The sequence below is a fragment of the Larus michahellis genome, chromosome 2, assembly GCF_964199755.1.
Source record: "Larus michahellis chromosome 2, bLarMic1.1, whole genome shotgun sequence".
Classification (NCBI taxonomy): domain Eukaryota; kingdom Metazoa; phylum Chordata; class Aves; order Charadriiformes; family Laridae; genus Larus; species Larus michahellis.
Genome location: NC_133897.1, coordinates 86,682,410 through 86,709,083, shown reverse-complemented (window position 1 = coordinate 86,709,083; position 26,674 = coordinate 86,682,410). Strand labels below are relative to the sequence as shown.

Below are 26,674 nucleotides of genomic sequence, written 5' to 3'. Positions count from 1 at the left end.
TTGTAAAGTCTCCATCTGTGGAAACATTCAACACTCAACTGGACATGGTCCTACGCAAACTGCTGTAGCCGACCATGCTTGAGCAGGGAAGGTCAGACTAGATGATCTCAAGAGGTCCTTTCCAACCCACACGATTCTGTGACTCTAATTTTTAAAAGGTCTTCTACCAAATATACATACAGGTATTGCTAGGCAGCCACACAACACCAGACAAGCAATTATATTTAAATATAATTAAATAGCAAATGCTGTAACATTAGACTATAAAGAACTATGACACAGTAATTCCAACAAAGACTTTTCATTTTTAATTCTCTCAGTGCAATACCCTGTCCCATGCATTATCCTAACAACAGCCTGTAGGTGGTATCATAATGCAAATAATATATGAAAGATAATATTAATAGCCATAAAGCCAAATTGTTGCTTTTTTAAAAAATGTTCATTTTTTGGTCAGTTTACCGTCTGCCTTTGAGAGTACAGATGCAAGAGTGTATGAACACAATTTTTATGCTGTATCTGAGATTTCTTCTTTCTGTACCACACCTCTACAGGCCTCTAAGCAACAATGATCCAATGTTTAGGAAAATGCAATACAGTAAACGAGAAAAGAAAATCTTAAAGTTACTTCAGTGTTATCAGAATTCAGGTGAGATTTCTCTGAGCTTTGTTTGGACACATCAAAAGTCTTTCAAGCCTCACAGATATGTTTTTGGAAGTGTACTTCTACACAATACTTAACGGTACCTCAGATAAAGAAAATATGAACAACAGCTCCTCACAGTGAGATCTAGGTAATTAATTAGCTCATGCCTTTGGTATAATTAGCCTGTTAGACATTATGGAGCAGTTGCACTGAGACTGATGAATACTATCCCAGCCTAACAGGAAAGGAATAACCATTCTGATCAGCCTGACTCTTCAGATGAAAAATGTTCCAGAGGAAAACTAAAGCCTACAGCCTCAAGGAATCTGTACATTTGAGAGTTTGATTTACAAATTCTCCCTGTATATTTTCCCAGCTCCTAGATTTCAGGCTCACACTTGCAGGTCTTCTCCTACTTCTCTAGAGGAAGACCTAGATTGCATTTTTATCAGGTGACTCTCAAGTTTAGGCAGTAAGGGCAAGTGATACAACAAAAGAAGACAATATGTCAAATAAAGTGGGTGAGCAGTGAAGATGGTGAGAATTGTGACTGGATATGTCTGAGATTTTTTATGACTAAACAAACCTTCATTTTAGCATAAATATGTCTCTGTAAATCAACATTTCCATATATGAAATTCCATGCAGTTGTTCACATAATCTACAATTTTTATTACTGTACCAAGCGAAAACAGCCAAGAGGTTCAGAAGTTGATTCAAGGTTCCATGCAAATGTTATACTGTTAAACTGGATAAATTCACACGTCCCAGACTTTTCTGATCATGGACATACTCATTTTCAATTAGTTTTACTAGACAAGAGGCACAAGAAAATTCCACACCATTGCCATGACTAACATTTTTAAGCATGTGAATCTATAATAAAAGCTTTACATTGCTGCAGTTTTATTATAAAGCCACTTCAAAGCTGACCAGTTTTTCCTTTTGGGGGAAAAAAAATTAATCAAGTAAGACAACTTGCTTAAGTTACCACTTATAGGCATACTTGCACAAATTGACACTTGCTGAATTATCAGAATAGTGCAAGTTATGTGCTTATTTTCTGTCCTTTTATGTGTACAGAAACACTGTATCTCAGACACCATTTTGTGGTAAAAACAGATAAAGGATGACATGTAATGTCAACACCTTTCCATATGGTATTTGCCAAAAAAAGATATGCTTTTTATATATGGAAAATATATCTCATATACACAAACTAGATTGTTCTTCAGCACCGGCAATCAATGGGGCTGAGAAAATCTATGCACTTTACAGGTATGCCATCCTAATCAATAAAAGACCTTGCTGAGAACGTGCAAGATAATTAGGCAATGAGGAGAATACAAATTGTATTAAAAAAAAAAAAGAAAGATTTAAGGCATATTAAAATGAGCTTCAGAAGGCAAAACATATAAGCAAACATGTAACGGTTAACAGACATGACTCTGAATGTTGGATACATGACTGCATCATTTTGCAAAAATTGGCCTCAAAGCACAAAGTTCAAATCTTACTTTGTACACTAAAATATACTTTTTTACTCTAAGATGAACTAAAAAGGTAAAAAAATCTAGCCGTTCAAGTACACATGAAATCTAAACCCAAAAATATATTACCTGCAACTTTTAAAAAGCACAGGGTTTAGATATATGAACACATCATTGCACTTTTGAGATGACGTAGTTAACTGTGAATCCAGAATGTGTTTTATAGGTTAGGTAACAATGTACTAGCAAACCACATAAGTGGTTAAAAGATAATATATTGAATTTAGGTAGACATCCTTTCCAAATGTCAACTATTAAATCATCTCATGATATAAAATGCTTCTCGCTCTTCAAAAATGAGGGCAAGGTGCAATTTGAAATGACTTTATTTGGATGTACAGTATGCAATTCAAAAGAACTGTATTTCTGACTTACATTCAAGCAGAGATGTAGGAAATATCATAAACCACAGCAATTCACAGTAGTACATATCACACACCTGAATAACTTTACTATATAAATAATCACTGCTTTTCTTTCCACACTCTGTTCATTTGTGTGCCCGAGTAAATCCATGCAATGAATAAACACTGCATAAGATTACAGAAGTGTTGACATATGCTACTGAGTTGCATCACAGAAGCATGACACCCATGGCTGAGTGCTGAGCTAGGTGCCTGCTGCCTATCACTCAGGCTCGTCTGAAGTACAGTTGTCTTTATACCCACCAGTTGTTTCCTTCCTTTCATAAAATGGAAATAAGAAGAATGTCCACAGCCAATGTCATTCATAAGTGAACCTTATTAAAACATAAACTAAGATCTATTTGACTATATAACTATGTAATAAAATACAGTTCTGACTTGCAAATCAAGATGTTGCATTCTACAATATTAGGTGAAATCCTTTATTTAGAAATATCTAACCCATTTAGAATTTAAATGACCCTGATTTACTATCTTAATGAGAAATTTTGTAAATCTTAAAAATGGTGGTGGGTGCTAATCCTTGAAAATATAACTTGAAGACCTTTGAAAGAAATAATCACAGAGCTGGGATAAATCTAGTTCTAAATTCTCTCTACGACACTTGTAACCATGCATTGGTCTTTGATTAACCAGCAGAATAAAGGAGGAGAATTACCCTTGTAATTACGAATATCTTGTAATAGGTAAATATAGTAATCAGATCATTTATCATTAATATAAAATATTAATCCCTTTTAATTTTTTCTGAAACCATCAACTGGTGATTTTGGTTTGGTTTTGTGGGGTTTTTTTAATTTTTTTATTTTTTTTTTTAAACACAGTTGTTTCATAGAGTTACCAGGATGTAAGTTGTGGTCTTTTCCCTGGAAAAGCTTTGCATACCAGGAACTAAAGCCTGCTTTAAAATTTTAACTGAAATTCTACAATGTCATGCCAAAAGTTTATTTCCGATGACATAGGTTATTTTTGCAGTTATGATTAAAACAAAATAAACGAAAAATAGATACATAATGCAGCCAAATCCTGAGATAATCACTGAGTTTAAAGTATTACCAAAAGAATTCTTCCATGTATTAAATCAGGGCATTTTTGCAGTGATGAGGGTATACACTAAGGTTTATTTTCTTCTTTTCTTTCTTTGATTACTTAGTTGTCGTTACTGATATAGTATAATACATATTACATTAATGACCTAAACAGTAAATATTTTCTACGATATTAATTACTTTCAGCCTTTGAGACATGCTTCTCTTTTTTTGCTCCTCACACAGCATCAGATTTCAGGAATTTGGGGAGTCTGAATTTCCTTCAGTGCTAACCTTATTCAAGACATTTGTTTTTCTTCAAAATATCACGCTTCCCAGGTATATTGAAATGCACCCACTACAACCTAAATCCTAGTATAATGAGTCACATTCCTCCTTCTTCCCCTTCTTGACCAAAAAATGGTGACTGAGTAATTTGATATTTGTTTAAGCATTTAAAGCTTCTACAGAAATGTAAAAACCTCTTTCTATGTCCCAAATATTTCTGCATGTTGTGAGTGTTTTGCACATATGTAAACATCCTCTTAATGATCACTGGAAGACTTTTTCTCCTCTGCTAATCTTTTCATGCAGGCTCTGAAGCCAGTCTTTTACTTTTGAAACCTCTAGAGAGCGTGCTAGAAATCCCTGCTTGTGGTAACCTGCAATCCCGAGCCAGGGCAACATACTCAGCAAATCCAGTTCCTTTTTTTTGGTTTTGCTTTTTGCAAATAAAAACAAAACAAAACCCACAAAAAACCTAGTAAAATTAAAAATAATTACAAACAATACACTTGTAAAAGGAAAAATGCTTAAAATGTTTACAACAAGGCTAAATTTGAACTACAGCCATCTGACTTGCTTTAGGCTCTTGTTATATCTTTGGTGGCATTTCACAGACAAAACCCTGTCATTGTGGAGCACCGCTAGTTTTCACAGACAAACTGTATTTTGTAGACCCAACAGACCTAATTTCTTTCACTTTCACTTATGCACTCTTGAAAATAACTTTTAACCTATCCAGAAGACATTTTTGACATCTTGACATTTTTCACTTTCTGGTATTACTTTAAGCGTTGTTTCACCTCTTCAGTTGTTACTTTCTTAGACGAGGTTAGCCTAGTAATCAGCCACTTCAGGATCTGAGATAATAGAAAAGGAAAAAAGATCTTTCTTCTAAAGATATAACAACAAAAAGATCTTCCTGGGAAAAAAAACCAAAGATTTTCACAAAAATATTTTTCCACAAGTTTTATTTGCTAAACCACCTATTGCCCAAGAACCATCCACCTGAGAAGAAAATATGACCTTCCACTCCATGTGCCTTTCATCTTAGTCATGCTTTGCGGGTACTTTTATAGATCTAACAATTGAACCTTCCTATATCATGTCAAATATGTCATATCTAAGGAAAGAAGCTACAACACTGAGTCTTAGATGCTCTTTCAGCCTTTGTCACCTACAACTTTGTCACCTGGCAAGTTACCCAGTTTTGATTCTCTGAAGGTTTGTCTGGATCCCCAACATTACAGACCAAGTTGTCCCACCACTGGAACATAATTAGTCACACTACATAAAGTTAGGAATCTGCGGAAGTAGAGATCAATGCCCAGATCATCGTCCCTCTACAATTTTCAGCAAGGCTGTAACACTAGACAAACATGCTCAGTAACCATTTTGGTATTTTCTTTATAAAAGTTCTCTGTTAGGAAACTTAGCTTGATCTGTATATTTAACATGCTGTGATTACAGTGATTGCAAAATATTTGTGTTATGAACTGTAAACTGAGAGCAAAAATAAGCAATGCTGTAGCTAACTAAGGCACAACACTAGTCTGATCCAGAAAAGAAATCTCCTACAATTTTATCAGCTCCAACCAGTTATCAGTATCTACTGACAAATAAATAAAATTGGAACAGTCTCTCAAAAGTGTGCTATGTAGATCATAACCTTTTTTTTTTTTTTCCCTTAATAACTAGACTGGTACATCTAGCTACAAAACCACCTCTATTTCATTGTTTAACAAGCCAACTCCAGGCCCATTAGAACAAGGGAACTGCGCATAGAAACTTAGTAGTCCTCCACAGTTCTACAGAAAATCATTAAATAAATGATGACTGTAATTTAAAAGGGGGTATAATTATTATTAAAAATAATAATAATATGTTGAGATATAGAGAGTGCAGCTCCTGTGTCTTTCCACATGTATATTTTTTGTGGGTGTTTACCACAAAGTAAGACTCCGTATGAGCACAGATAACCACACAGACGCATACAAGTATACATCTACCGAGATTTATACTCTTTCATATCTTCCCTAGTAAGGCTGCATTTCTGAGAGGTGTGTCAAAGAACATTTACCTATAGTGCCACTAAAATGGTATTGAAAACAACCATGATAGGTGCCTCAAAACTTCCAGGGTTATCTTTGGCTAGAAGTTTGTTGAGGAGAGAAAAAATAAGTCTTTAGACTCAATGGACATTACATCAACTGCCCTACCTGCAGGCCCAATTATGACCTTTGACAGCAACGATGTAGACCTCCAGGTACTAGGAAATACTTGAAAGAATTCGAAATATTGCCAAAGAAAGATTTCTGCACATGTTCAGAAACTATTTCTGAGTTACACTCTATGCAATAATTTTGACTTCACTGATGCTGCATAAGGCATTAATCAGCAAAATTTCTGGATCATTGTCTTCAGAGTTAATTTTAGTGAGCCCTGCTCATTAAGCAGGGTTCATTCCCCAATTCTCTAACTTGAAATTGAGCATTTAAAATAAAAACTAATCTCATACTGAGGCATCAGTGCCCACTTGCTTACAGGATAAAAATATATTGTTATGAGGAGAAAAACTTGCATCTGGGGACAATCATAGCAAGACAAGAAGCAAAAAAGAAAGTCTAGAAAAAATTATTTTTATCATCAAATCTATGACATATTTTGCTAGTTTTCCACCCATCTTTTCACACTTCTAAAACTACACAGTTGTTACTAGATATCTTTTTAGCTCACAGTGAGTTAAGTGAAAAAGTTACCATCCATGACCTGCCCCAGTTGCTCATTAACATCTTTCTTCTCCGTATGTTGCTGCCTCCTCAGATCCGCCAGCTTAACTGCATCCGTAGCCATTCCTGGTGCCAGCCAAAATGTTTAGTATCAGATTAAACTTTGTTTTTAAATGCAAGTTATTTGACAGAGACAAGTCAAGGAGAGGCTACAGATGCAATTCTACTGTCAGACAGGAGGATATAATAACTTTTGGGAGGATGTGGTGAAGAGCAGCTGAGATAGGCTTGGAGCGGTAATCTTTCCACCAAGCTCAGTGTCAACCAAGATAGCATTTCAGACCACAGCCTTTAAATTTTGGAGGACAGAGAGGAAGAAGTGGCAGAATACCACAGACACAACAGTAAAGTCTACTAGAGATTGACCATGGCTTTAAGAAAAAGCTCTGTCTTATGGAACTAAAAAAAAAGAACTTATGTTTATCTTATATTTATGGAATAGATAAAAACAATAAAAATATGAAACAGAAGGAATATGAAACCAGAAGGATTCTCACAGGGCAGGTGAGGGCATTTAATATTACTATATCCTCACAAGATGAGACTTATTCCAGGACTGGCCACATTCATACAAGGAAGTATCTGACTTGAAGCACTTACTGAACTCAGCAGCATTTAAAATTTAGAGTCCCTTAAGGAGATAGTCCAGATGCTTTTACCTTGGGGATTCCCAATTCTTCACCTTCCCTAGTCATCTTATGGTCACAAGAACCGGCTCTGGCGTTTATGAGTTGGGTACATGTAAACCTGTCCCTAAGAGCCCATTTGTTGCCAAGTCCCACAGACCCAGTGGTAAAAATCAGGCAGTGGTTTAGCACTTTGACTGGCCGTTAGCAGTCATTTAGCACTAAGACTGGTCATTAAAGTCAAGTAAATGTTGCCTGCTACACAAGACAAAAAATTTCTCAGCTGCAGTAAGTAAGGAAATAGTGAATTCACCTTCTTCTTGGTCTCCAGATCAGTGCTCTAGCCAGAAGGCTGCGCTGCTTCTCTCTGCTTACTTCAAATAAAATTCATTCTCTGACCATTCCACAACCCCTAGAAATGAAAAAGAGGATCTTACTGAAATAGCATGGGAAATATTCTTTTAATTTAATCCCTTTTCAGTAACTGCATTAAGAGGTGTTTTTAGGCCTGGTTCTGTACAGAACAGAATACCAAAGGCACTGCAAAGCAATGTTACTGTGATGCTAACTCTGCATCTTTAACCCTTCAAATTATAAAAAAGACTGGTAGTCACTAATAAACACCAGAGATATACCTTGTTTTCTTTCTCCATGGTCAGTAATCTGTAATAAATTCAAACAGATGACACACTGCTTCCATGGAGAAGAAACAAAAGTTAAGAGTGAAAGAGTTACTTAGATAATTTCTGTCTGGGCAGAACACATTCTAATTCGATTTCTATGCTGAAAAAAAACAAAACTAAATTACCCTTTCTCATTCAAAAAAAGTAGAAAAAAAATTAGGGGTTTCTAGCAGACACAGCAGCAGCAAAACTGATGGAATATTCTTGCCACTTCTAAGAAATAGGAACATTTTATTATTTTGAAGTAGCTGGCCCGAGCTGGCAGTTGAACTCAATTACAATTCCATCAGGTGCCAGCTGATACATTCAATAGTGTTTGAGAGAAGATGAAATACAGTAGTCCATGCAAATCATAAAAGAAAGTTTTCTCACTAAGCTGATTACTTGCCTAATAATAGATCCCACATTCCAGATAAAGAAAATTTAAAACATTCATTAAAGCTAAAGGATAAAATCAACTTAGAAAAATAATTTTAAAATACTTTTGTCTTAAAAACACACTCCCACAGAACTTAAAGGAGATAAACATGGTATTATTCTTCTTGAAAAGTTCATAAATAATTAAAAAGATGGTATCTTGGTTAATGTAATGTCCACACTTTTCTGTGTCCATCTGCAAGAGACCTATTTTCTCTGCACTATTTAGCATATTCTCAGGGGAGTCAATAATAAGGTTGTTTGAGGATTTCTCTAAAGGTTGCACAATGCACTCCACACCTAGCATTTACTTAGCATTATCAAATGCAGCTGCATTGGAAATTAGGAACGTATTAAACATACACAGAAGTGAAGCAGTAGACTCAGTCCTTCAGGGGGGTTGGTGCCTCCTTTTGCTTAATGCCAGTTAGGCCCCAACCCACTGAGAAAAGCGCTACAGATTAGTATTTTCTGCCAGATGACACTTTAAATTAACGTTCTTAATTGTAGTGGCATGCCACTTGAGGGAAAAAAAATCATTCTAAACTCACAAAAAACAGAAGAAGGACTTTGAATTCTGCCCTACTAAATAAGAGGGTTATCTTAGAAATTAAGGTAATGTTTTAAGCACATAAATAAGCTTTTTGTCTACATTATTTTCTAGAACGCTCTGCTGTCCATCTGAGTCATTTTGCTTCCCAGGGCTTCAAATTCTTTCCTTCAGATACTACTCCAGTGCCAAACAAATCTTTCATCCTCCTGGTAATCAGACTCTATTTTCCATATCTTAGCCCAAGATATCATCAAAATTTTGTTTCACCTTTGCAGGTTCATCTTCTCCTTTGACATTAAAGACGTCAAATGCTATAAATCAATTCTGTTCTTGACATTATGACAAGCAAGCCCTACTTACCCTTCTTGTGGCTCCAAGTCTTGAATTTTTCTGTTCACTAATGCTCTTACCTTTCCAAAAATACTCTTATCTCTCTACAAAAATATACATTTCTGGAAGAAGGGGACTTGGCTTCATAATTAGTGCAGGTAAAAAGTATCCTCCAAAAGTGAGTGTTTCTGATTCTCTAATCTGGTTTCTGCAATTACTGAAGTTTGGAGCGGACATTCACTAGAAATGAGCACAACCTGTGTTCTATTGTCACACTGGGTACTTTTTGTTTTGTGATCTGACAAATGATTGAATGGCCTTAAACTACTTTCACCATTTTACACACCAGTCATATTGCAATCTTATTGTCCAATTTACTTACATTTCTTTCAAGATTCTTCTTGGTTTAATTCTCTTTATACCTCACTATTTCTACTTCAGAATAAGATCCATGCTTTCTTTTTTTTTTTTAATATGAACAGAACTTCATATTGTAACTTACTGTCCCTATTACAGAAATATTCCTGTAAAAATTGTAGTATGGCTTTACCGTACATACATAGCCTTAATACATGCAATACATTCCCACGTCAAGACTATTAAAGTATATTGCTGAAGGCTTAGAATTGTATTTGATCCCTGTGAAATCACCACATAACTCCACTGAACTCAGCACGTTGTTGTTTTTAAAAAATAGCAAATGATAAAGTCAACGTATACTGCAAATAGGACTGCAGACCAGAGAATAAAAGCAAAAATGTAGGTTGAAAGGAACTTTTGGAGATCTAGTGCAGACTGCTCCTCAAGGCAGAGCTAACTTCCAAGGCAGGTTGCGTTGCTTTAGGGCCTTGTCCAGATGAATTTTAAAAGCCTCCATGGATGGAGGTCCCTCTCTAAGCAACCTGTCTCAGTGCTTAACCTCACTGCCTGTGAAAAGCTGCTTCCTTACATCTAATGAGAGTTTCCTTTACTGTCACTTGTCACCACTGTCCCCTGCCCTGTTGCTGTGTACCTCCCAGGAGAGCCCAGCTCTGGCTCCTCAACTGCTCCTGCAACGAGCTCCCTGCGGTGCCTTCTCTCTGGTCTCCTGGCAAAACAGACCCTCCAGCACCTCAGTGGCCTCCCGCTCAACACTTTGCATTTTCTTAACCTCCTTCTTGTTTTGGAGCACTGCAAACTGGGCACAGCTGTCCCACTGCACTGGAAGAAAAGAATCCCTTGTCACAACCTGCTGGCTATGCCCAGGCATTGGGAAGCTTTCCTTGCTGCAAGGGTACACGGCTGCCTCGCCTGTAATTCACTGCCCACCAGAGCCCCATATCCTTTTCCATGGGGCCACTGGCAGCCAGGATGTAGTGTTGTGCTGGGTAATGTCAAACCAGGTGCAGGACTTCTGCTAACCTGTCTGTGTGAACAGTATTTATATGGAGTTTTAAGACAGATAGTTCTGTCCGAAGAAACTTAAGCCTAAAATAGATGAGACAAGTAGATGAGAGAGGGTGAAAAATAACTGTTCGAGAAAGTCAAGCCATTAAAAAAGAGGCAAGTTAAAAGTTTTGAGCAGGATTCAGAGGGAGCATAAAGACAAATGCAAATCCAGGAGTTTCTGTTCAAGGTGTGGGAGACAGATAATTGAGAGACTCAAATCCAGGAATGGGTGATAGGGATAAATAAAGTAATAGTATTAGAAGGTTACCTGGCCATAAGGCATAAGAATCGAAGAGTGATTGAAAGAAAATAAGATTATGTACAACCTTAGGCGTGCAGCTCACCCCTTCGTTCAGTTATTTATTTTTTCGCTTCTGAGATTCCAATTAGGCAACATCAAAGATACCATAAGCTACTTCAGGTATAAAAAGGTCTTCAAAAGGAAAAGTAGTACTGCTGTCTGCCGGAGCTACCTAACAAAGAAGAGTTCAATAATCCTCTACTGCACTTGAGCAATGAGGAATGAGAAGTATAACCTTAAAATATAAGTAATGGAAAGAAATAGGTATGTGCCTGAAAGGAAATCTCAAATTCATCATGCTAAGCTTTCAAAGACAAACTTTAAACAAAATGGAGGTTACTGAAAATACCTATTCATTTTGCTTGTGAGAAAAACGAATCTCTCTTGCCTTTAGGCAGTAGAGAATTATGTGGTCTTTCGAACTGAAAAAGTGCAAACTGTAGAGGATCAGACTGAATAAATGTTAAGATGCCAGTCTCACAGGGCCTTTGGGAATCTACTCAAGAACAACATTTTTGAGATGTCGCACACAGGAATGGTGTATTTTTTATAGTTATTTACACTTTGCAGAGTAAGCTAATAAAAATGAAAGGATGTGTTTATGCATTAAGAAACAGAGACAGAGACAAAGACAGAGGAAATATCTGCATAAGAACATGTTACAGGTATAAACAGACCAGTCATTCTAAGGTAAGCTGAAAAGGAAAAAAAAAAAAAAAAACCAAAACAAAACAAAAAAACAACCCAAACCAAAATGAAACAAAAAAAACCTGATAACGTTCAACTGGACCATACTATAAAAAAGATTAATGTTTTCCACTTAGCTTCTTTCAAGTGTTGAAAAATTAGTCTGGTTAGCAAGGCTCTTTACCTCAATTTATGCAAAGGCTTGAAATGCAGAATTCATTTAGTCCTCATAGCAAGAAGAAACCTCCTTATCATAAAAAAAGGCAGAGGCAAGAAATTGGATGGAGAAACAATTCCCTAAATCTGTAAAGGTGATTCCAGCACTACTGTAACAGCTGTTGCTGATGGGACAAGGATGGTATCCAACATCCAAAAGTGAGATTTATGCATCTGAAGAAGGCTTCTTGAGGAAATCCTGGTGTCTATCCTGCTGCAAAGACCCATGCTTCCTGAATCAAATTCTCTGTGCATTTTATTCAGGTTACAATAGTGGTGGTAGCTGTGGAGAAGCCCCTTGGTTGGTATGATGGAAAGGTTAATAACAACAGAAACCATCTCCACTGCAAAAGTTCTTTCTGTGCTGTTGAGCAGGAGTGCCAATAAAAAGCTGAGGCCCTTGGCTGAGGATCTTAACAGATCTCAAGGTTGGGATCCAACAGAGTATGCAAATATGCTTTGCCCTGGTGAGCAAAAATTAAGCAGAAGATAGGTATAATTTTCAATATCTAGTATACTGTTCATAATATCCTAAAAAGAATTTATAAACACTGATTCTTGGGTCTAAGCCTGTAATCCTCTTTAGGAATAAGATACCTACTGCATAAATATCTTCTTGAGAAAAAAAATAATCAGCTTCATTATATGCAAAACTGTAAAACTAACTACATCTTGTAAAAAGAAAAAGATAAGGAGGCATAAAGGAGCTGACTCTGACACCTTTACTACAATAATCTGGAGCAATACTTCAAGAGGAGCAAAAAACAGGCTTAGTCATGCCCTTCTTTTCTTGTATCATATCAAAAAAAGGTTTCAATCTCTTTCTTAAATGACATACTTTTACTTCTTTATTGAATTCTTTATTTCATCTCTTTTATCCTTTCCTTTCTGCTTTTTTAAATCAATTGCTGCAATTACTCAGCAGAATTGCACATTAGGTATACACCACTTCCTTTCATTGGCATGAGATATATGAGAGACAGGAGCTTAAAAGGCCAGTCACTATGTGCAGTCCATAAGCTACCACTTCCTACAGACAAAATATGTTTACAGTTATAGCAAGGATGGGGCCAAATTGGACTTAAACTATCTATTTAAATTTCTTTGTTTAGACAACTAATTAAAGTCCATCTTTGTTCCAAATATAATGTTCTCTAAGGTCAGGTATATTGAGGACTCCACCAAAACGGAGCAAAGAACTTGGACACCTAATGTAGCTACAGCTAAAATAAAGACAGAAGCGAATACATAGAGTGGGAAGTAATGAAAAAGTAATGAAAAAATATAAAAAGTCATGAAAAAAGTATAAAAACGTAATGACAAAGAGTGGGGAGTTGGGAAGACAAAAACTCAGCAGGAACAATGATTGTCCCATCCTAGGCAGCAACGGAGGTTCACACTTCACACCTGAGCAGTAACTGTCTGGTGCACGGGGACTCAGCAGGAACCCGCACCCAAGTTATCAGGCATTATAATGTTCTGCCTAGGAGCAGGTTAGCCTTACCCATCTACAGTTTGTATTAGCCAATAAATAACTGATGTGTCTTCATAAATTCAGTGAATTCCTGCTCGCAAGTCTCCATGGATGGTAAAAGATGTTCAAATAAAAGCAACACAGTAGAGGAAGGGTTACAGAAAGTAAAAGTACGGTTTGATTAAAGAGCTATCTATCAGTTTGAATTTAAGAACACTGCAGTTTTTCAAATAAGAAAATGAAGGTGGCCTTTCAAGTTTCACAAAGGATAAACAACTTTGTCACATTGGAAAATCAGTTCATATTTTTACTTCTGAATGAAACAGTATTTTTCAAGTAGCCTACCTCATTTTGAAGCTGCTTGTGTGGCAACATCAGGAGATGATAGAGAAGAGCAAAGTGTTTCCCTTTAGGGCTAACACTGTATGTGGACATTACAAGAATGTCATTACCAAAAGCTTTGGTGCCACAGCAAGATCACCATCAATCTACAAAGATTAACTAGACAGACTGACTGGCTTAAGACCTTGTCTACAAATCAATTTATATAGCATTCAGTTTCTAGTTCTCCTTTTCCTGAATACAGTGATGCCAAAATATCGATGATCCTCAGAAGACAAAAGACAACTCTATTTTAAAGTTCCTCTATTTAGTTTATAGATGTCATAAACTTACTTAAATGTTTATTAATATTTTTCAAAAAACATAAACCTGAATCTAAAGGCTGTAGATGTGGTGGGGGTCACATACCAAATCACATTCATTCACGAGCTTTAATTTTAATTAATACATTGAAGTCATGAACAAAATATTTACAATCTGTCCTTTAATACAAGTGTCCTTTAATAAAACCACTCATCTTTTACTCGGTATGAAATATGAATGCTAAGTATAGAAGCATGCATATTTTTGGATTTCTGAAAAGTTAAGAAAAGTAATACCCTGTTTTTAAAAGCAAAATTGCAGCTATATGTTGCAAATAAGTATGTGCACACAAGTCCCACAACATGTAACACATCCACTTAAATGAGCCACGTGCACAGGGACATTCTTGAGTTTTGCTCTGCAGGGGAGTCACAACACTCATTAAAATATAATAAACTCCACAATGAATAGAGCAAGTGCTCATTATAATGTAATGAGCAATAATTATCACACAATGGTCCTGTGGAGTAAACTCATTGCATTCCAAGAATGCTATACCTTTTCTTCTTAAAAAAAAAAAGCGTACATGGGAGCTCCTCCCGTCTCGATTCAGAACTACGAAACATATAGTCATGTTGATGTGACATAGTATATTTGACCAAACACACTACCATAATGTAACAACACTGACTTCAGTAACATAGTGGGCATTAATAGCTTCAGGAAATCAGTCCTCACCTGACCTTATGCAGTCTGAAACAGCTCAAGTTCATTAGCCTTCAAGTCACAATGAAAGTCTATACAGTCAACAAAGCTCTTCCTGCTGGCTTGGCTTGAGAGGCATTTACAAACCTTCTGACTAGGTTTCTGTCTAGGAGGCTACTTTTCAAAGGTGCACACAAAGGAACTTCCCTCTGATCATCTTTTCCATTCATCTGACTCATGGCTAAAGAAAGATTATTGAAATAAAGGTGCCCTATTTTTCTTTCCCCACAGCCGGCCTGTTGCTCCCTCCATTTTCACTGCATTAGATCTGGAACTTGCCAAACCTTCATATAAAGTGAGACAGGTCTCTAATCTGGCAGAAAATTAACCAAGAAAAAAAAAAACAAACCAGAAAAAAAAAAACAAACAACAAACAAACCCCAAGCCCTACAAAAAAGCAACAACTTTTTGTCTGAGTCATCTTGCATAAATCCTCCATAAACTCCTCTATGATCTCATGGGCTCATTTCGCTAACCCACATCTATCCACTGACTACTCCTTAAGAGGTAAAGAGGTCTCTGACATTATGTTTTTCACTTACAGTATAAAACATGGTTGGTATGGTCATGATGCAGTTGTTTGAGCTGGATCTGAGAAACAGAAAGGCCTCCTACAGGACAATATTCATGTAACAGGATCACTTCCTCTAAATCCCCTAAACCTAGAGCACCAAATTTACAATTCACTAGCCATGTGCAGTGCCAAGCCAACACATTTATGTCCCAGCAGCAAGCTGGGGACTGATCCACAGTACTCTGCTGGCACTGGGGACCCACACACAGCCTGCATGCCCATAACGTGCCTGGTAAACACCAGGGAAGAGGTTGCTGCTGCTTGAACGCACCTCTGGCAGGAGGTCACATCATCTGCTCTAGGAACAGTAACCACCTTCCCACTACACTGCTCCCTGGGGCAACCCTGGGGCACCCACTGCGTGCTAATGCACTGTGAACCCTATGCCTAGGACGGCTGTCCTGAGACTATGCAGAATAACAAATAAATCCAGTTTATTTAGGAAACACTAGACCTTGTATGAATCAAATGTATCGTGAATACTTTGCAGTCTTTACCCAACACTGAAAGAAGCTCAACCAGTCAGAAATGTTGAGCACCACTTGAAAACATATGTTTGCTTGCAGATTGTCTTACCACTTTTCAAAACCACTTAGAAGGGTTTCTAATACAAAGCTATGTTGGATTTCAAAGCTTTAGCTGTGCATTCATTGAAAATGAATGAGTATAAGAACGAACATTGCATTTCTTCAGCAGTTTTCTAAAAGAAGTCTTAGATGGCTCACAATTTAAAAAACCCAGAAGAAAAAACCCAACTTAACATACAATGCTAAATGAACTGATTATTTTATACCTTCTGCCATGCAAATATAAAAATACTTAAAATGTCTCTAAGCTGAATAGGCAAGATAATAACTCTGACCTCAAATTCCCTAATATGAATGCAAGAATTCGTGCTTTAATGAACAGCAAATACATAACAAATTTTCTTCATCAGCAAAGTGTGCGGAAATTGCATGTAATAAATGATGTGTAGCTTTTTTTTATGACTCCAGTAAGAAGGCTTATTATTTATTAGAAAGAACAAAACGTAAAACATAAAAGAAATAGTGACTGAGGACTATAATCCAAATATAAATTAGTTTCCTTTTTATTTTTAAATATTGGCTGTTCCCATGGGCAGTTAATAGCTGCCATGCTACAGTGCTGCTCATATGCCCTAGTTTTATGTCACCTCTTCTGAAAGCCAAGATTTTACAGTTAGACGAGTCAGCAGTTCCCAGGTGCTAATACAATATATCAGTGTTAAAAATACCTTCTTACAGTCAAATCAAATCTTTCACACTATTGAACAAACTAAAGGAGCTACCTCCCTTTTAGCAACTACTTTTTCCTTCAAATATCAGACACATGCATATGCACTCCAACACCCTCAAAAATAATACCAACACTTTTCCTGTCCTTCCACCATTGCTAAACTATTAAAATTTTTACTAATTATAAGAAGATTCTCTACTGAAGGAGCACCTGTACTTTACAAATTCTGTACTTTACAAATATACTGTACAATGTACAGGATTTACTGGGACAGGGTCTCAAACCTTGTTCTGAATATCTCAAATGCTTGCCCTACTACTACAGAGATGGCCTCTGTGTTGCTATATTTTTTAACTATTTATTCTATCAATTTGAGTATCATCAACAACAGAATGCTAAATCCTAGCTAGAAATCCAAGCCTAAGAAATTTCACCCCATGCCTCAATTCCAAGTGTCAGCTTAAGCCTCATTCTAACAAGCGCCCTGTACAGAGATGGTGTTTACAAGGAAAAGATAGAACAAAAATATTTCCTCTAGGCAAGGCATAATTATTGATAATGAAAGGCACTTCATAGTCTCTTGAACAAAAAGATTTTCATTTGCAGCTCTCTCACCACTCGCTAAGAGTAAGATGTGAATTAAACAAAATTCAAATACAAATGTATAACTTCTGTATAACAATATATTACTCATTTGTTTAAGTGGTCTAATCATAAAATATTATTCAAAAGAAATAATTTAATTTAATTATGGAAATGCACATTCCAATCTGTGAAAATAAGCAGACTTAGGTCAATGAATAGCTCATTGTACTGCTACATGATGTGATCGGTAACTTTTCTATGCTTTTAACAGTACCAAGCATCATTCTTTTTCTAAAAAAGCTGATTTCCATTTCCTTTTACCTTCCCAAAGAATATGTGTGTGCATGTGCAACTATATATGCACCCATAGCTGTGGCTATAAGGGCTTAATGGCAATTAATTATGAAACAATACAGTGCATGATGGAAAAACTGGAACAGGTTGCCCAGGTAAGTTGTGGATGCCCCATCATTGAAAGTGTTCAAGGTCAGGCTGGACGGAGCTTTGAGCAACCTATTCTGGTGAAAGATGTCCCTGCCCATGGCAGGGGGGTTGGATTAGATGATCTTTAAAAGTTCCTTCCAACCCAACCCATTCTGTGATTATATGATACTCCTGGAAATATCAAAACAAGAAGTCAACCAAATACAGAGTTTCTTGTTTTCAACAGGAATACTGTACAGGAAGACATGATGGGCAGTATTTAGACCACTTACATTTCGGCACGTACTTCAGTTCAAGTTACTTATGTCACCAGCAGGGAGAGGCGGGTTTCTCCACAGAACAATTCAAAACAATTCAAGTGCAAGATCCCACCACATCGCATGAAGAACCTGCTGATTTGCAATGCATGGTCCACCGCCCCTGGCTGACAGTGGAACCAGGCAAGGATGCGGCAGTTCCCAGCTCCACATCCAGCAGACTGTCTTAAGGAAAAGCATGCCCATCCTACTGTCTTACTCCTTCCATCTGATAAGTCAAGACAATGTGACTGATCCCTCTTGTAAAGCACTTTCAGGGTTCAACGTTACAGACTGTGCTGTGCTACGCAGACCAAAAAATCTCACAGGTCGCTACAGTCCTATGGTAGAAACCCACGCAATACCTGAGCTAGCTTGGGTATTTGTATACAGTACTTCACAAACACCCTTTAAAATTTGTCCATGTAAGCACTGCATAAACTATGTTGAAACCTAGGTAAGGTGGAGTGAGGGTGGAAAAATATGTCCATGACCTGAATATATTCCCCCTTCTTAAAAGAAGCAAACAGTTTCACAAAGTGTGAGGAGTCAAGTTTGTAATTGTAAAATAATGCTCTGCCTTTTCTATGGTAACAAACGCAGCCTTAACTCTGCTCAGTTTTGAAGTAATTGCAGGAAAATATAAATGGCAATTGCCATCACACAAAATCACGATTGTTACAGGCCTCAGGCATCTGTTAAACATATTTTCAATATAAAAGAACTGCAGATGTGCAAATGCCACCAAGCTGCTCAGCAGTTACTTAAAGAACTACATGACTATGTTGTTCTGGTTGTGCTCAATGCAAAAAGACATTATTTTAAAAAACACAAACCCAAAACAACAACTCTCTCCCCTGCAAAAAACCCAACCCCCAAATAGGAAATTAGGCTTATGCATGAGACTTGGGGGATTTGGGAGGGAGTGTAGTAACTGTAGGAAGGGTAGCATTACCTCACTCCCTTCAAATCCCCAGCTGGTTTCATTTACGTTCCTGTTGACTGTCTACCTGCATATTAAAAGCAGTCCAAAAATGTAATGGTACATTATTTAAAGCATCTCAGTATCAGTAGTTTATCTGTCAAAGCCTGTTTTTGGAGGAAAAAAAAAAGTCTCATTCGGGCAGTCTTCCTTCTCTCTTATGGGAGACTTCATTTTTTTTTTTGCTCCCAGTTCAAAAGCTTCTTAAAAATTCTACTTTAGTTCTTGGACTGAATTTTCAAATTCCATGTAGCTTCATTTGCTGGAAATAGAGAGCAAAATTGTGTTTGCAATCAAACCCGATTTACAGAGTAATGGAGACACTAACACTTCAGTGTTAGGCTCTGCAATATTTCTTTAAAACAATATTGTACAATATTTGCTCTGTAATTATTGTGCAACATTCATCTCATACATGAAGTTACATTGTGCTTCAGGGACTTCTCTAAGATTGCCCATCAAGTAAGTGGTGAAATTAAAGCGCTTCACCCTGATTTATCACTGGGCTATATGCTCTTGAAACTAGAACACCATCAACCAAGGAAAATAATTTTTTTACTATAATTAATGCTAGTGAAATTTACATGCTGGATTGTATAAACCTTTGTAGGCAATTTTTGGGTTTTCATACTATTTCCATTTTTGACCTTCACATATGCATCCCTTTCCTCTAGGAGAAGATGAATGGAATCTCTTCTCTGAATAGAATCTCTTTACATTGATTTTTTTTCTTTCTTTTTTTTTTGCTATGCATTTCCTCCCCTTCCTGTCATGTCATTTGCCACCTTTATTTTGCATTGCCTAGAAGCAAAGTGTGCCCCAACGTGTTATGATGACTGATTTAGCTTAGGTCCCTTTGCAGGACAGGTCTGCCAGAGCTAACTAGCTGTTAACTGTCCGAGCAGGAGCTCATGTTCATCTGCATGGAACAGATAACTCAGTGGCATTTAGCTGGTTTGATTCAATCTGATAACACTGATAATTTTCAGCACTACTTACTTGTATTAACAGAAATGTAGCTCTTAACCAGAGCAGGAGTTTCCAGGCATGGAACAAGATTTTCATACCCTTCAAATTTCATTTATCAGTCTGAGATATAGGTTGAAGTCTTCCATACAACCATGTTGAGAACTAACATCTCAATTACTCACATTTTAAATGTGTTTATTTCTAGTTGTTGATAAATATCCAGTCTTTATTAAAGCCAGTGATCAAAGTTAAACCAAACCAGAGACAAAATGATTTTTTTAATTTTCTTTTTTATAATCACTTTAAAATGCACATTATTCCCTGAAGGGTATTACATAAATGTGGTGCACCAGAGGAATGTCACTCCTGGTACAGTAACAACTGTACCTCTCTGGCATGCACACATGCACTCACGCACGCTTATTTTGGATGTTGAAGACATTTATTCCCAGTTGTTTTATAACATTGCATATGTTCACCAGATCTATTACCACGAGCTAGCACAACATGCACCAACCAAGTGGTTGAGTTAGAGTCTCTGCATTGCAGGACAAAAACACCAGACAACAACAACTTTACTGTATGTAGTAAAGAATGCTGCTCTCAAATTAAACTACCTGGGGAATTAAACAGGTCAAAGTATAAAAACTTCAACTGGCATTTTGTCCTAATAGCAGGGTCAGCACTCCTGCCCTGGTGAAGCCTTACAGGATTCTCAGCACCTACAAGTGGAAGGAATTTAGTTTTGAATCTCATCTGTAAATGGTTCAGTCAGCAACACAGTGCCCCCTAATCCATGCTTATGCACTGGATCTGGTCCTATTTAAAGGAAAGTGCTGTCTGACACACTATTTCTCCTGTCATTTTTTAGAGGGAGTAAGTAACAGCAAGTGGGTTGGTTTGGTGTTTTGTTTTGGTTGTTTGCTTGGGATTTTTTTCTGTTTGCTTGTCTGTTTTTTGAAGTAGAAATGAAACAAAATTATCTATTGAAGTCCTTAAGTAGGACAATTAGTAATTTTAACTAACTACAAAATAAAACCATTACATTGTTTCCATAGGTCCACATTAAAAATTAAAAAAAAAAAATAATCCCCCCCTTAATTTGCATTAGGTAACTATGATGTACCATGTCTTCTTCAGAAAAGTCTGAAATGAAATATTCTGTCAAGGCAGTAGAGTAGGCTAGGGAAGCCTTTGGGTTATTTCTCTAAATCAGTCTTCTTACCTTTACAGTTAGGCAAAATGCCAAAAATATGCCAAACTTTTAAATGAATTTAACATTTCCCCTGAAGACAAACATTTATGATCATCCAGGAGGACAATTATTGCAGAAGGAAGGCTTCAGTGCTTTCACACAACTGTATATGATTGACTGCAGCACAGAAATAAAGCTTTGGAAATGCAGGAGCTATGCTTAGTGTCTTTGAATGATAAATAAAATCTGTACCTTGAATAGAGACAGTGATTTTATCACCTGTGCTAACTGAAGTCATATTTTTACTTGTTTTCCATCATATTTCTTTGGATCATGAAAAACTAATGGGGCATTGATGCTCATGAAATTGAATTTATCCCAAACCCTAATCTGAATGATGAACTACATAAAAATATAAGAAATTTTAATACTTCTTTACAGAGACCCACTCAGAGAAATACATGCAGGGGTGTACATTTGCCACATTTCATTGGCTTCCATACCCTGTCCTCCTTGTATCTTGTCACTCATGCACACAAACCAGACTCTCTCTTTCACAGGCACACACAGACATACACAGACAGAAGAGAGGTTCAGGACTACGTTGTTTGCAAAGATACACATTAGTGAAGTCATCCTGAGGAATTCCTTGCTTGCAAAACCCCTCAGTTCCAGACCACTGGCAGTGCAATTGGTGAAAATGTGGTGTGAACTAAAGGCACATAGTAGGTTTTGTTCATTAAGAAGGATACCATGGGGTGGGCTAGGAGGAAACGAAGAGAGGATTCATTTCTGGCTGTGCATTATTTACAGTGCCTTTTACACAAAGTAAAGTTGGGTCACTGCTTAAGCTTTTGCAAGCAGCTAAAGGTAAACCTGCAAGAGGTCTTTTTTTTTTTTGCTGTAATTTCAATTCTCAGTTATCACATAATATCACAGACATGGGAAAAACAAACCCAAAACTGAAACTGCTATTCAAATATCAAGCTTAATGTTCTTCACATACAGTTTCACATGGCGTGCTTTTTGTATAGAAAGGCTCACATGTGAGTTGAGATAAAGAATCTGCCTGCCAACACCATTAAAATGCATCTGCACATTATTCACGTAAGTTAAGCAGCAGAATTGTAGGTATTACGAACACGGTCACACACAAACACACACACAGAGCGCCGCTACCTTTCTATGCCTCTATTTTGCAGGTCCCTTTGTAACTGCCTTGGATAAGCAAACGCGATTCTACACCACCACAAGGGTAAGGCTTACGTACCAGCGGTAACTTTAAGACAGACAAATTACAGGTTGTGGACCCCCTGCGATAGCATTATTGCACAAAATATTTTGCACTGCTTAGAAGGCTGTGTTAGCAGCACCGCTGTCCAGAAACATCCTTGTTGCCACATATCAAAGTGTCATTTTATTTAAGCCTTACCTTGGCTGACTTGCCCTAACTGGTGACAAGGCACTTTAATTTATAAGAAGCAAATGGGGACTTTTCGCAGTGCTGGCGGCACAGCTGCTCGCCGTCCTCAGAGAGGCACCCGGCCCCGGCTTTGCGTCCCTCGGAGCCCTCAGCCCCGCACCGCCGCTCCTGCAGCGCCGGCAGCCCGGGCGATTGGCCGCGCCGCCCGCCCGCCCCCGCTCCCGCTGCCCGCCCGCCTCCCCGCGCATCGCCTCCCCGCCCGCCCCCCTCCTTCCTTCTCCCCTCCCCGCCTTGTTTTCCCCTTCTCCAGCACTTCTGGGGCTGCACGCAGCCTCCTGCGCGCAATGGCAGTCCCCCGGCCAGCCCCGGCACTCGGAAAGAAGCGCCATTCATCCCTCCATCCCGCCGTCCCTCCATACCGATATAACCGGTGCGTACGGGCACAGGCGCATCTTCGTCCGGCAACTGCGATGCTGCGAACCGCCCCCCCACACACACACACACTACCACCACCACCCCGTTTCGTGCTAGAGCTGCTGAAGAAGGACGGTTCCGGCTTGGCGACAACGAGCCCCTAAATTCGGTGCCGGGAAGGGGGGTCGGGGGACGAGAGGGCTGGGCTGTCGGTATCGGGTGGGCTGGGAGTGCAGGGAAGGGGCGCACTGCCGAAAGCGGGCGGCTCGGCACTGGCGCGGCAAGCCGGCGGTAAATTTTCCGATTTCTGTGCAAAGTCGTCACAGCCTGCTAAACATTCAGCTGCCGGCTCGTTCATCAGCTATCCACATGGTCCGGCGGTGGCTGCAAGATTCAGAGTGAATGATGCCCTTTAATGCCTCCTTCCAATCCTGTTGGGGCACGGGAGCTTTCACAGTGGCCACCCGTCCCCTTCCAGATCAGTCCCGCTCCTTTAAAGATTTCCTACCCTTTAACACCCCTATATTCATATTGCTACGCCATAAACTGTAAATTGGTGAATAATTTATGTCCTTTCAGGCTGGTTTGGGTCAAAGTAGGCTGGCTGATGCAAAAGTCATTCCAAAATCTGGACCTCGAATAACATCTTTACTCCAAATGCACCTTATTTGGAATTAAGATTAACGGCATTCTCCTGATTCAGGGTTTCAGTAGTGGAGCACATGTGTCAGGCTGCGTATTCAACATGCTAAGGCAGTGTATTAAAAATGTAATTAACATATAAGTGAAAGCCCTGGCACATACCCTACTGGCACAGAGGAACCTTGCTTCTAGCCAGCAAGATGTGTGCCCTGGAGTGAGCCATGAAACCAGAGTGTGCTCGAGTCCCAAAGGCCAGGCAGGAAATGGCAGGATGGAAGTCGAGAAAGCTCCTGGTTACCAGTGTTATGGGGCAGAAGTGGCATCCAAAGTATAAATGATAGGCACCCCGTGTATAAGTGATCTAGATTGGAAAAGAAGAGCTGAAAGGAGTAATTCTGAAATTTAACGTTACCGGAAGGGAAGCTGTTACACCAGATCAGATGGAAAGAACAACACTGCTCACAGATCACTTAAATGAAAGTCAGGATAAAATCCAGTGCTGGATTTTGAGAACTTCTCAAACAAAATCACTCTGAGCTGTTCAGTGATACACATTAAAAAAGATTTTGCAAGCAGGGTAGGGAACTGAAGGCAAGAAGCAGCTAGGTGTTTGAATTTGGGAGATGTAAGCTCTTGGAGGCAATGAAATAGAAGCCGTTTCCATTTGCTATTTATATATCCTCTGGCTTGCAACTGCAGCACATATGAATCAATGCTTTAATACACAGTCTTCAGAATGTTCTCTCTCATGCAACTTCTGTTAGGTTTTGCATAGCTCCAGATTCAGATCTCGTGATCTGGGGGATGGGCTGTTTTTATCCAGATGCTTTCAGTATTTTACTACGCTATGGGATAAACAACTTTCGAATCTCCTTGTCAGGGACGTAGTTATATTAGTAACGTGAAGGGAAAAAAAAGGAGGGAAAAAAAGGAATTAAAAGAAATCCCTTCCCTTTCATTCTCTGAAGGTCCACACGATTTCACATGAAAAAGAATTCACGCCAAGCCACCTTCCAAAGATGGCTTCCTCACTGCTTAAAGTGAAAGAGACAAAATACAAGGTTACCTTTCAACATACCAACCATTTGATGAAAAGCTGCTTAGGTGTAACAACCCAAGGATACAGCTGAAAAGAAAACATTTTATTTCAAGGTCTTGTTTCAGCAGTTTTCAGTGAATAAGGCAGAACCATGAATATACACCAGATACTCGGAGCGTAAGTCATCAATTCATTTGTTTCTGCAATAAGAAGTACGACAAGCAGAGGGAAGTCTTGATGCTCCAGAAAAGCGTTTAAAAGGTGAAAGTCTACAGAATTCTTTCTTCTTTTATATATAATAAGTGTATGCATATACGTTCATAATTGCATATTTCAGAGACTTCTCTCAGGCAGGAGCAAAGAGATTATAACCAGTATTGCAGGCTAATTTGGTATAAAATTGGCCAAAGATTTTCTTAACAATTTAAAATTTTGCCATTTCAAGGAAGAAGATGACAGTTTGATAAAATTAGCCTCAATGAACTCTGACATTGCTTTCAAGCCTAGTTTCAAGACTAAATACTGAGATTTGGTGTTACTGATGTTAGGCAGATTCTTTCATCCGTTTGAATGTTAAAAGAATCTAAATTTGTCATGGGGAAAAAAGTCCTCATGAAAAGAACCTCAAAATGAAATTATTGTCTGGGGCTGCAGTGGTATTGCCAGAGGAAATTCAGGGAAATTTTTGTGTAAGCTATGAAGTTATTGTGTGCATAGGGTTTACCTTGGGAGTCCCATAGACTTACACAATTCTAGAAGTACCTCAAAACACAGAACTTTGCAGATCACATTCAGAAAGTTCCCTTCCTAGACCTGAGAGCTTGTGACAACGATTACAGGGAGTGGAAAAAAGAAGGGGCTTTTTTTGTACCTTCTAACCTTTGGACTTGCTATATGTTTAAGAGCAATACTGAAAAGGAGGTGGACTAGTTTTGAAGAGGCATGTATAGCTGTACCAAAAAGTAACAAAGTTTCTACTGATTTATTTAAAAAAAATATATTCTTTTGCTGCTGTTGAAATTCTCTTTGTTAGATAGCAGCTCCAGTTAATAAATTATAGGATATGCCCACAAAACCAGTTTCTCTTTGTTGCTGCTTAATATGCTAAACATGTATTGATCATCTTGCAGGTGATGAGAACTGATCTAGAGATCTGAGACATCTAGAGAACTGATCATTCAGCTAACATTCAACCAGTTATAAAAAGACCAAGTGGTTCATTAATATATAAAGCACAGAAAAATCCAGGTCATTTATAGGTTACTTATTTCCTGTACCTTAGATACATTAGAAATGTCTAGGTTCATACTGAGATAAGGATGTTGCCAAGTTCAGTCCAACTTTTCCTTGTTCTTAGGCACGTGCACTCTAATAGCCGCAGTTAAAGAAAATGAGCACAGTCGCTGCCAAGAACCTCTGCTCACACGCTGAGAACAATTGAACAGGGAATTTTCACATTCTTGTTCAAAAACACCAGGGAATATCCCAGTTACTCCCACCCCCAGCAGCAACTTTCCAGTCCTATAAACAAATTACAAAGCACTTCCCTTTTTTCTAGAGTGAAAGGATAAAAAAAAGCATTCTACCATTGCGTGCCACCAATTTCACAATGCATGAAGAGGAGTAATGCCACCTGTGAAAACAAATAGCAGTTAACAAGGCTGTGTAACTGCTTGTGTTTTCTTTCTTTTTTTTTACTAGATTAAATTATTATTCTTTTCTCAACTGCAGTGCATAAGACCCAGTCCCGGCAATATGCCTGAGAACAATGACACTCCCTCCAACCACTGTTTCTCTTCTTATTTGATAAACGTATTTTTGTTCACATGGAGTTATTAATAAATGTTCTTACAACTACTGTATATGCAGAAACTAATTTTCTTTAAAGTTTGTATGTGATCTACTAATGACAGTTCTTTAGAAACTATAATGTAAAAATATTTCAATAAGTGCAATTAACAATTGTTCCTAAAGAATTTAAAAGGAAAATATGTCAAGTAGGATATAAG

General features: G+C 38.0%; 1 protein-coding gene across 11 annotated transcripts in view; it reads right to left on the bottom strand.

The window, feature by feature from the left end:
- CDH18 (cadherin 18) overlaps nt 1-26,674 on the bottom strand; it is a 576,293-nt gene that overhangs the window by 249,597 nt on the left and 300,022 nt on the right. For 2 of the 11 annotated variants that reach the window (XM_074576163.1, XM_074576156.1), the window contains exon 1: nt 22,580-22,781. The exons of 4 other annotated variants lie outside the window; for them this stretch is intronic. The gene's annotated coding sequence lies outside the window, so the exon portion shown is untranslated. Of the gene's footprint in view, nt 1-7,659; nt 7,759-22,579; nt 22,788-22,989; nt 23,088-26,674 lie in introns of those variants that run through there. 5 more of the 11 variants (XM_074576159.1, XM_074576160.1, XM_074576164.1 and 2 more) reach the window with 5 other exon arrangements.